This window comes from Zea mays, chromosome 4, assembly GCF_902167145.1.
Source record: "Zea mays cultivar B73 chromosome 4, Zm-B73-REFERENCE-NAM-5.0, whole genome shotgun sequence".
Lineage (NCBI taxonomy): Eukaryota > Viridiplantae > Streptophyta > Magnoliopsida > Poales > Poaceae > Zea > Zea mays.
In genome coordinates, this window is record NC_050099.1 from 71250062 (window position 1) to 71262728 (window position 12667).

Genomic DNA, 12667 nt, shown 5'->3' on the forward strand with positions numbered 1-12667 from the left:
CTTGTTGTAGACCGAGGTGGCCTTCGCGCTGCATCAGCGCGATCTCGCGCTCGAGGTCTTGGGCCTTCTGCTCCTCGTCGCGTATCATTTGCCGCACCTTGGCTAGTGCGGACACACGCTGGCGCTTGGCCTCCAGTATCTCTTTCTGCCTCTGGAGATTGCGGTTCTTGAGGCGCAGGGCGCGCAGCTGTAACTGTTCTTCTGTTGAGACGCCGAGGACCTCGCCGTCCTCGGTGAGATCCGCGCCCTCCAGTGGGGCGAAGCCTGGGGGCGGCTGCGATTGTCCTTCGGGCCCGCAGGTGCGGAAGGTGTCGTCTTCGCAGGTGCGGGGAATATTGTCTTCAGTGGGCTCTTGGTGGGTGGATTGGGTGAGGGCGAGGGCCTTGCCCTTTCTTGCGGCAAGCAGTGCTGCCTTCGCAGCCTCGTCAGCCTTCAGGTTAGCTCTCTTGGGTGCCATCGCGGGTGGTTTTGTCGTAGCACGAACGGTGGGCGCCAAATGTTGGAACTTGCTCTCAGCAGCAAGGAGGCCAACAGGGGTGAACAGTGGCGACAACAGGGTTACGTGCTCGGGGGCAATAGCTCTGTTAATCTAGCCTCTCACGGGCACTGTGCGGGGGTATTTATAGGTATCTGAGTGCCCAGCGCCTTGTGTTAAGGACGCATGTGCCCTCAGACACCTAGTTTATCCCCAGAATATTCCCATAAAGCAGGGTTATAGGCTGTAATTACAAGTATGCCTTTACAGATCAGGCCCGTAACACAAAGGCGGCCACGCAGGGCCCGTTACAATGGGCCAGATCACACGTGGGCCTCAGAGCCGAACGAGGCCGCGCTGCGGGATGGCGTTGCTGCAGGCCTTCGTCTGGTGCCGAATGGAGCGAAGGGTGTCCCCGCCCGTTTTGTCTCTGTCAGACCAGCGACCTCAGCGAAGGCCTCGAGCGAAGGATGGCGTCTTTGCCTTCGCCCCAACAGGAAGCTTCAGCAGAATGACAACCAAGGTCCTTCATTCTCAAATAGGAAGGAATGTACTGACCTATGTTGATGATATCATAGTGAAGAGCACAAAGCAAGAAAATCACATTGCTGATTTGCAAGAGACATTTGCCAATTTCAGGCAAGTTGGGCTCAAATTAAATCCAGAAAAGTGTGTTTTTGGAGTGAAGAAGAGCAAGTTCCTTGGATGTTTGGTATCAACGAAGGGAATTGAAGCCAACCCGAGCAAGATTGAAGCTATCCTTCGGATGGAGCCAGCAAATTCAAAGAAGGGGGCTCAACGATTGGCAGGAAGGCTTGCGTCATTGAATAGGTTCATATCAAGATCAGCAGAGAGGAATTTACCATTCTTTGAAATTCTAAAGTCAGCCGAAGTTTTTCAGTGGGGTCCGGCCCAGCAAAAGGCTTTTGAAGAATTAAAGAAATACTTGATAGATCTGACAACTCTAACTCCACCTTCGCTAGGGGCTCCATTACTAGCTTCTCACTCTGCAGTTAGTGTGGCGCTCGTACAGGAGAAGCTAGATGGACAAATCAAAAAGCAGGCCCCAATATACTTCGTCTCCGAAGTTCTAAGTTTATCAAATAAAAACTATACAGAATTGGAGAATGTGTTGTATGCTGTGCTAATGGCCTCCAGGAAGCTTCGGCATTATTTTCAAGCATATCACATAATTGTTCCTTCATCACAGCCTCTGAAGGACATAATGAGAAACAGAGAAGCTACTGGAAGGATTGGAAAATGGGCTACGGAGCTTAACGAATTCAGTATTGACTATGTACATAGATCCTCAATTCAGTCCTAGGCGTTAGCAGACTTCATTGCCGATTGGACGCCAGGGGCTCAAGAAGAAGAAACAAATAAAGACGCCGAAGCTTGGACAGTGTTCTGCGATGGTTCCTGGGGAACCTTCGGTGTAGGAACGACTGCTGTCCTAGTTGCGCCTTCTAAAGTCAGAACATGTTATGCAGCAAAGCTTGACTTCAGTTGTACAAATAATATTGCTGAATATGAAGCACTTCTGTTGGGGCTTCAGAAGTTAAAGGCAATGGGAATAAGAAGGGCCATCCTTAAAACTGACTCTCAAGTCATTTCTGGTCATGTAGACAAAAGTAGTAAGGCGAGAGATCCAAAGCTTGAAAAATATCTGGATACGGTTCGAAGGCTGGAGGCTTCTTTCGAAGGTTTTTCTGTCAAGAATATTCCAAGAGGAGAGAATGAGCATGCAGATCTATTAGCCAAATCAACGGCATAGGGGCTCCCTCTACCTTCGGAAGTATTTTTTGAGACAATAAAAGCACCTTCGGTTGAACTTATGGAGAGAGCAGTGCTTACAATTTCCCCTGTACATAGTGAAGATTGGAGGACTGAAAATATATCTTTCCTTCAACGTAATTGTATTTTGGATGATGAAGCTTATAATAAGAGAATGGAAGCAAGGACAAGACCGTATGTGATAATAGATGGGGAATTATACAAGCATGGAGTCTGTTCTCCACTACTGAAGTGTTTATCCAGAACCGAAGGTATAGAATTAATGAAGGAGATACATGCAAGTCTGTGTGGATCTCATATTGGGTCTAGGCCCTTGCTTGGGAAAGTGTTTAGACAAGGATTTTATTGGCCGAAGGCAGCTTCGGATGCAGCAGAGTTAGTTCAAAAGTGCGAGAATTGTCAAAAATGTGCAAGAGATCAGAAGCAACCTTTGTCTCTCACGCAGCTGATACAGCCTACTTGGCCATTACAAAGATGGGGCTTGGATTTGTTAGGTCCACTTCCACCGGCACAAGATAATTTGAAGTATGTTGTGGTGGTAGTAGAATATTTTTCTAAGTGGATTGAAGCAAAGCCTTTGGCTACAATAACTTCGGCCACAGTTCAAAAATTCTTCTGGCAGAATATTGTCTGTCGCTTCGGCGTGCCGAAGGCTATAACTGTGGACAATGGAACACAGTTTGATGCTGAAACGTTCAAAGATTTTGTGACCAAATTGGCACGAAGATTCATTTTGCATCAGTTAGGCATCCAGAGTCAAACGGGTTGGTAGAAAGAGCAAATGGCATTATAATGACAGGAATAATGAAGCTAATCTTCAATCAGCCCAGAGGAAAGTGGCCAGATGAGTTGATTAAAGTGGTGTGGAGCCATAATACAACCATGTCAAGATCAACAGGATTTACACCTTTCAAACTATTATTTGGTGACGAAGCTATAACTCCAGAAGAAGCTAAAGCAGGATCAATAAGAACAACAGCTTCGGCAGAAGACGAAGTTGATTATCATGTAGCAAAAGATACTATAGAGGGGACCAGACTTCAGGCTGTGGAGAACATCAATAAATATCAAGCCGAAACAATAAAATGGCGTGACAGAAAAGTTCGATTGAAAAATATCAAGCCAGGGCATTTGGTGCTTCGGAGAGTGGCCAACTCATACACAGTGGGAAAATTACAACTGAAGTGGGAAGGTACTTTTCTGGTTGTATCTTCGTCAAGCCCTGGTTCTTACAAATTGAAGGATATGGACAGCAACGACATACCCATGTCTTGGAATGTGGATGAGCTTCGGCGATATTATGTGTAATTTGGTGTAATCTTTTTTTATTTTTTCTATGGCACCCTTTTAATTTCTAAAGGGGGAGAAAGGTTTTTAATGGGGCAATAGCTTGTAATTTTTCCTTTCTCATTTAGCTCCACGAGAGCCAAATCCCCCAAAAGGATGTAAAATCTAAAATCTGAGCATGCACCATCGAGTGCAGAGAGAGAGAGAGAAAAAAGAGGAAAAACAGGGAGAAGCTCAAAAGTCGTCCCCAAGGGGATGCAGAGCATGACAAAGCTACAAAAAGTCGTTCCTAAGGGAGCGCAACGTAAGTTTTCTGCTCAAAAGTCATTCCTAAGGGAATGCAGAGCCAAATACCGCCGAAATATAAGGCGAAGAAGTTCAAAAGTCGTTCCTAAGGGGATGCAGAACTTATACCGACGAAATAGAAGGCGAAGAAGTTCAAAAGACGTTCCTAAGGGGATGCAGAACTTATACCACCAAAATAGAAGGTGAAGAAGATCAAAAGACGTTCCTAAGGGTATGCAGAGCTTAAGACTCAAAAGACGTTCCTAAGGGGATGCAGAGTCTGGGTGTGGCTTCGTGTGCGTGTGTTTAGACATTCATTTGCACATTACATTACATCATTCATTGCATTCATACACATTCATGTAGACAATCGTAAGATCATCATCATCATAACATAGAGTACAAACAGATGCTTCGGCTTTGATGACAATGCTTCGATGAGCATAAAGAAGCAAAGATACGCTTTGTTGTGTATGAAAAGAAGGGAAAGTGTTTTTCGCCTTCGGCTCAAAAGATACAAGTTTCGTCCACATCAAAGCAATAAACACACGAATGAAAAGGTAAAAATATATTACAAGGTATGGACAAATTTATAGAGTAATGTTTGATTCTTAAATTACAATATCTTTTACAAAGATAATTCAAATGTCTCTAAAGCTTTGTGCAGCAGCTTCATCAATCTTCGTTGAGCTTCGGATTATTGAGCTTCGGCATCGTCATCCTATACACAACAAAGCAGTATAAGGTAAAAAGTAATTACAAGAAAAGGTAAGCAACAGGTACAAGTTTTATACCGGCTTAAGATGACTTTGTGCTTCATCACCAGCTAAGTCTCATCCACCCTTCGTCCAAATTTGTGTTATAAATCTATTCCCAATACTTCAGTCTAGGCTAGGGATATCAGCTAGGTCCGCTGGTGATAGACTAAAGTTCGGTCTGTTTACAATCTTTCCGTGCGTGCAACCAGCCTTCATAAAAGCTACAGCTGTGCCGCTAGAAGCCAGCAGGGCACAGAAGTCGCCATGCCCAGCTATGACTTCGTCAAGCGCCTCAACTTCGCTTTCAATATGATCGAAGGTGCTTGGCAAGTCTTCAACCGAAGGTTCAATTTTTTTAGAGCTAGCTCCCACTGAGTTGAAGACCTGTCGTAGCCGTTGCACGCAGCGGTTGCCAAAGTTTAAGCAAACATTCCGAAGCTCTTTTAGGGATTCTTGCAGATTTGAGTTTTTCTCAACTTCGGCTCCAAGCCTTGCTTCAAAACTTTTCTTTTCTTGTTCGAAGCTTTCTGATCTTCGGAGGAGTTCATCGTTTAATCTGGCAACTTCGGCTTGGGCTTCTGCCAACGAACCCTCCATTGTCTGAAGAAGGAAGTCTTTATTTTCTAGAGAAGCTTCATGATCTTTGATTTTGTTTTCCAAGCCCTCGCTTATAATTTCATTCTTTTTATCCTCAATATCTTGTTGTATCCTCAGTGCTTTGCTTAGTAGCATACTCTATACAAAATAGTCTTCATCAGAAATTTTTTGCTTCATCACAAAGATTAAAAAGATGAGGAAAAAAGCTTTACCTTAAAGTTGGAATAGAATAAGCTGCCGACGATATGCTATCGCCGGTAGCTACTAATGTCAGCTTCAAGCTTTGGAAAACCAACACTCTTCGACAGAGTGCTGATAATCTTCGCCCCAGTACGATCTCGAATGCATCCTAAGGCTTCTTCATTGATTCCTCCAAAGAGCATGGCTCCTGGTTGGTTGCCACAGGATATAGCATACTCCTGCAGCTCCTCCTTCTCGGCTTTGGATAATTCTTTGACCAACTAGATTTTGAAAGCTGAAGCCTTTTTCTTCCGAAGTGTCTTCGGCAACTTCTTTCCCTTTTTCAGGCACTGCGGCCAGGACTTCTTCTATAGCCGCAGTAGTTTCCTCTGCGGCTATATCCAAGAGCACTTTATCAATAGCAGATAACATACTCTCCAGATTGGTAGCTCCGGCGGCCGCAGCTTCAGCAGAGTATCTGCTTCGGCATCTGGTGTTTATCTTTGATGCTGAGGCCGGCGGTGGCGTTTCCTCAATAGCTTGCATAACAGTAACAATTCTTCGCTTTTTAGGCCCAACCACCTTTTTTGTTGCCGAAGCATCTTGATAGGTAAGGATTCAGTCATTATCTTTAAAATTTCTTCTACTTCCGCAGCAGAAGGCGTTGAAGGAGTCTCCTCCTCCATCTCAGCCACCTTCAGCTCTGGGGTTGCAGTTTTCCTCTTCATCGAAGTCGTCGCCTTCGGCTCAGGACTGGTTTTTCTCTTCTTCAGAGTTTTTTCGTCCTCTTTCACCATTCTAGCAGCTTGCCTACTCAGAACACTGACAACCCTTTTTCTCTTTGTCCCTTCAACACCCTTGTTGAGTCGTTCCTAACCAAGGTATTCAAAATTTAAAGCATCCATTACTTGATTCAACCTTCGTTTTGGTCGTGTGTCGAAAGATGCAGTCATTAATTGATCTTATAAATTTTGGTATAATTGCCCAAAATTTCATTGCACAAAGTCTCAATCATCTCCAGCCATTCTTGGCAAGGCTCTTTGAATTGTTTCTCAAACTTGAAGCGATAGGGCAATCGAACAAGTTCATTCTTCTTTTTTGTTCCTTTTAGCTTCGGCATACTCCATTCACTCAATGTTGGAGATACCCTATTGGCCAAGTATTCTTGTACTAGATCCCTGGTGCTGATTTGTTCAGCCACCACTCTGAATTCTGCTATGGCCAGCGGGCATGCTGACCCTGGCTTCATGTTGCACAAGGGTCTAGTCATCCCGAAGCTTAAAGCCAGCGGGCTCATCACCATCGTCATTAGTTTCCCTCTTTTCTTCTCATCGGCCTTAATATAAAACCATTCACTCTTCCAGCTGGTTGGCCACTTGGTGCGATAGCTGAGGACCGGAGCCTTCATATCCTTGCGATACGCGAAGTTATAACAACCAAAATTTTCATGTAGCCCATCTTCTCTAGCCTTCGTTTGGTAATGCAGCTCATGCACTCGGCAGAAAGCTTCAGCATTTGGGTCCATCCCTTGGCTTCGAAGGACACAAATGAAGATGTTGAGCCTAACGATAGCGTTAGGAGTCAGCTGATGAAAAAAATTTCAAAATTATCCAAAACTTCTCCAATCATCTCGTTCAAGGGAAACTGTAATCCTGCCCTGAAAAAGCTTTTGAAAACCACTACTTCATCATTCTTCGGCGTTAGAGTGGTTTCTTCTCCGGCAAAACGAATGAGCTTCTTTTCAGCTTCTCCGAAGTAGCCCAGTTTCATCATCATGGGCATGTCGGCTTCATACACAGTAGATTTTTTAAAATCCAAGTGGCTGGGTTTTGACGGGATCAGAATGCTATAGTCTTCCTCTTCTTCATCAGCATTTTCTTCCTCAATATCAGCCTGCTCAGCTTTGGCAGCAGAAGTACCTTCGTCAACGACTCCCTCTGTCACAACTATTCCCGATTGTCTCATGACTTCGGAGATCGGAGCTGTCTCGATAGCCTCAGTCTCCTCTCCTTCACGAGTCACCCTCGCAGTCGAGCGTACTCTGGCCATCTGATGGATTTTTGCGGTTTTTACGAAGCTGATGTTTTTTTATAGTTTTTGACGAAGCTCTCTCTTTTGACGAAGCTAATTCAAAATGATGGTTCGCTCGAGAATACAGTGAAAAAGCTTCGGCTATGGTTAAATTTTTCAACAACACAACAGTGCAATGGCAATGAATGTTGTGGTAACTTCACACCTACCCGTCTGTTTATATAGTGCTGCATGTGGGAAGGTGAATCGCCAAGTCGACCGCACCCGCTGAACAGTACCCGAACCCGCTAAACGGTGGACCACTCGACGTTTGAGAGTGAATCGACATATCGTTCGTACCCGCTGCGTGGTGGGCCACCTTGTGTTTGGAATATTTTAATCGTTTCTCGGCAACGAGCTCAGGGAAGGTGTTTTTCGGACCTTCGGCATTCCGAAGCCTTGAAGATTTTTCACAGATCAAGCTCGTTACGAAAAACGATCTAGCACCGCGAAGGAGCTACTGTTGGGGGCCTGCTTCGTCGTCGAAGGTCCTCTAAGCAGAAACAGCTTCAAAAGATCAGCATATAAACAAACGCAGCGTAAAGCTACATGCCGAAGCTACGATCCAGGGAGCTTCGGTATAGTGACATTGTTGGGGACTTGTTCTCAAATGCTATGAATTAAGAACAAGGCAACACAAAGATGTTAAGTATAAATACCCTTCGTTCGCTGAAGCATTATCTCCCCAAGGATTTAATGAGCTTTGGACGAAGGGCATGAGTAAAAATATCACGAAGATTTCACCTTCGTGATCATATTTGTAAAACAACAAACAATGAGAAATGAAATATAAAGTATAAAATATATTCACATGTTTTATTATATGAGTATATAAGTATTAAAACATGTTATTTGGGCATATTTATACCTTCGCCTTGACGGGAAGCAATGATTCAAACGCAACGTGCCAGTGATTACCGGATCGCGTGAACAGTGCCGGGATACTGTTCACCTATTTATAGGCACAGGATGCAACCTGCGCAAAATTACATTTATGTCCTTTACAATCGACTACAATAATGACACAAAACATCATGGGTCTTTAAGTCAATTCATCTTTAAGTCGGTTCGACCCTTCATCTTGAGATTTGTCTTTGTGCCGAAGCTTTACAGATAATTGCTTCGGCGCTTGCTTCTGAGAAGACCTTTCGAAGGTGTTCTTTTTAGGATCTTTGGCTACGAAGCATACCCCCAACAGACATGCCTTGAGACGAAGGGCTGCACCGACTTAAAGAGGAAAAGACCAATCAGTCCATGATAATTTGAGTCATGATTGTAACTAGTCATCAAGGACATAAATGTAATTTTGACCGGGCTGCGTCCCGTGCCTATAAATAGGTGAACAGTACCCCCGTACTGTTCACGCTAACTTGTATTCGCTCGTGTGTCACGCTTGGATTTTTGCCTTCTGTTAAGCCGAAGGTACAAATGTAATTCAATATTGTTCACGTTCATTCAAGATGATATAATTAAGATGTATTAATGATAATATCACATGATTATTTATGTTATCTCTCATGTTTCATATGCTTCTTCTTTCATTAATATATACTGTGATGATTAAGGTACGTCCTTCATGACCTTCGTCTGAAGATCATTATATCCTAAGGGAGATAATGTTCGAAGGACGAAGGGCATTGACTATTAACCTTTTTATGTTGTCTTGTTCTTAACTCATAGCATTTGAGAACAAGTCCCCAACAATGACAAAGCAGACATACCAGAGCGACTACACATCCAAAGATAGAAATGATGCACCCCATCGAAAACATCATATAACGATGGCTACTCGCTCTCTCGGCTATATAAAGGGACTAAGACCAAACTATGGCCCTGTTTGGCACAGCTTATTTTCAGCTTCTTCACAAATTTAAGCAGAAGTTTTGCCAAACAGCTAGCTTCTGCAGCAGCTTATTAGTTCAGCTGCTTCTCAGAATACACTAAAAGCAGCCAACAAGCAGAAGCTGCTTTTCACCAGCTTACCAGATAAGCTGCTTTTTCAACAAGCAGCAGCTGTGCCAAACAGGGCCTATAAAGGCAGTCGAACTTAGTTTATAGACTTCTCACACAAGCATGGGAGCCAAGCACTCCGTCATGTAACACACGAAAGCCAACAATAAAAATATGAGTACCATGCTGGACGTAAGAGTTGTCTTTGAACCAGTCTAAACTCTCCTCAAGCCCGCAAGAGCAAATCTATCGGGACAACGGCTGGGTAACGCCATCCTAACCTATAAATTCACTTATCCTGAAGTCTAAACCATGACAATTTTTATCTATATATTTGGTCAAACTCTAGAAACTTCAACTAACAATGCACTATTTTTTAGGGCAGAGGTAGTATCCTTTAAAGTTGATTCATTTTACTCAATCAATAAATTAGAAAGGTAAATGATAAGAAAATTAAACCATTCTTGGTAAATTGGGGAATCCAAATTTTCAAAGTGGCAATTGGGCGAGGCCCCCTCAAGTCCTTAGCTGGCAAACAATATCTTGTGTTGGACAGAGCGACGAGCCATGTGTAGCTAGAGATGGCAAAACGGGCCACCCGGCCCGATCCGGGCCCAGGCCCGGTGAAGCCCGGCCTGTTTTGGGCTCGGCCCGTGAGGCACGGTTAGAAAACCGGGCCGGGCCGTCTAAGACCGCGGGGTCGTTTTCCTGGCCGAGTCCGGCCCGCAGCGGGCCGGCCCGTTTAGCATGGAAAAAGCGGGCCGAAAAACGGGCTAAGCGGGCCGGTAAGTATAGAAGTTCAAACGGGCGGCACGGCCCGGTCCGACCCGGGCCCGATTAAGCCCGGCCCGATTAAGCCCGGCCCGACTAAGCCCGATTATTTATCTGTGTCGTGCCGGGCCGCCCAACGGGCTCAACCATCTGCACGAGCACGGCACGGATAAGGCACGATCGTGCCGGGTCGGCCCGATAAGCACGGCCCATTTGCACAACCGGGCTAGCCCGAGCCCGCACACATATAAATCCCAGTTTTCAGGTCAACAAACACAACTGTCACAAAATTTTCTGTCTACTATCTACTGTCTCAGGTCACAAAATGAAGTCCCAAAATCACAGTTACTTCACAGTCTCACAGATTTCTCAGGTCACAAAATGAAGTCACAAAATCACAGTTCAGTCTCATATACTATAAATACAGTTCACACTTCTCAGGTCACAAAATGAAGTCACACAATCACAGTTATTTCACAGTCTCACAGTCACAGATAGTAGTAGTTAGTCTCATAGACTATAAATACAGTTCTCACTTCTCACTTCTCAGGTCACAAAATGAAGTCACAAAATCACAGTTATTACACAGTCTCACAGATAGTAGTAGTTAGTCTCGTAGACTTTAAATAAAACATTAGAGCTGTTTGTGCAATGGCTGCCTCATTAAAAACCTTTCTAGGTAAAAACTCACACCTCGTGAGAAAACCCTAGAAAGGAAAAAAGAGTACAACCCAGCTCTAATATAATTAGTTCATTGTTCAGTTACATCAATATCACACCAGATCAGCAGAGCACAAATGCAAGATTACAAAGTGTAGGGCTCTAAGGCCCTTGGGAGTCATCAAGGTAAAGGCCTTCAAATGCATCTTCAAGTTCTTGGTCCTGGGTACAGTGCTGGCCTCTGGCTTCACCAAGTTCCCAATCTTTAACGCACAATAGCATCTCAACCATTTCTGGTGCTAGGCGTCGTCGTCGTTCCTCGATTATCCTGCCACAAAGGCTAAATGCAGATTCTGAGGAAATAGTTGAGACAGGAACAGAAATAATATCTCTAGCTAAAATGGAAAGAACAGGATAGGACAACTTATGTTCATGCCACCAGTTCAGGATATTGAAGTCATCATCAAACTTTTGCAAAGTGTCACTATCTAAGTAGGAGGACAGTTCTGTTTCAAGTGAACTTAGGCCAGCACTAGAGTGAGCTTGTTGAAGCAAAGCAGATGCTGATGTTCCACTACCAAGGTTAGGAGTAATAGAACTAGGGTATGCAAGTTCAGTAGAATCAGATGCATAAATCAATCCCCAGTTTTGTTTCCTCTTACCTGTGACAGCTGAGGGAGGAGGCACTCGTTGCTTAACTGCGCCAAACTTACTATCATATCTATTAAACATTGTAGACAATTCATTTTTCACACGACTAAAATAAAGTGAGTAATCAGTACCACAAAGGCCAGATAAAATTCTCAAGATATTGTTGAAACCCCTTAGCTTGGCTCTAGGATCTAGTACAAAAGCAAATGCATAGAGCATAGGTATATCCCTCCAGTACTTAAGAAACTTAGACTTCATAGGAGAGACAGCATTTCTAAGGAAAGCATCATTTTCATACTGAGTTAAATGTTGAACAATGTCAAGGATGTTATGCATTATAAGTGGAGATGTAGGATAATAAACACCAGAAAGTGTCACAGTAGCATCATAAAATAGTTCAAGGAACTCAAGCAACTTTTCAGCCACATACCAATGTGAATTTGTTAACAATTGAGGCTCACCTTGTTTTCTAGGGTAGTTAGTTTCCATGAAAACACCAAAAGTTTCCTTATAAGGAACTAAATGCTTAAGCATTAGGTATGTAGATTCCATCTCACAGCCATGTCAATGCCAAACTTACGAGGGCGTACATTCATAGCAACACAATAGCTCTTAAATGCAGCAATGCGCTGATTAGAAGCATTCAAGAAGACAATTGCAGTTCTAAATGAATCAAGGTAAGGTTCTAGCCTTTTCAAGCCACACTTCACAATCAAATTGATAATATGACAGGCACAACGTTGATGCAAGAATAAAGTACCAACATAACCAGATAGTGATGAACTAAGCCTATCCATAGCCTTAGTATTAGAGGAGGCATTGTCTAAGGTGACAGAGAATACTTTATTTGCAACACCATAATCTTCAAGCACTGACAAAACCCTCTCAGCAATGTTCTCACCAGTGTGAGCTGTTTCAATTAGTCTAAGCCCAATCACCCTCTTTTCTAATACCCAGTCCTTAGAAACATAATGAGCAACCACACTAAGATAGTCCTCCTTAGCATTACCACTCCAAATATCAGATGTAATTGCAATAGAAGAAACAGATTGTAAGCATTCAACAACTATCTTACGTCGATCATTGAAAAACTTAAGTCCCTACAAGTTGTTTGTCTAGAGACTTTCTTAAAGACAGGATTATGAGATAACCTAATGTACTCCTCAAAAGCAGGTGACTCAGCAAAATT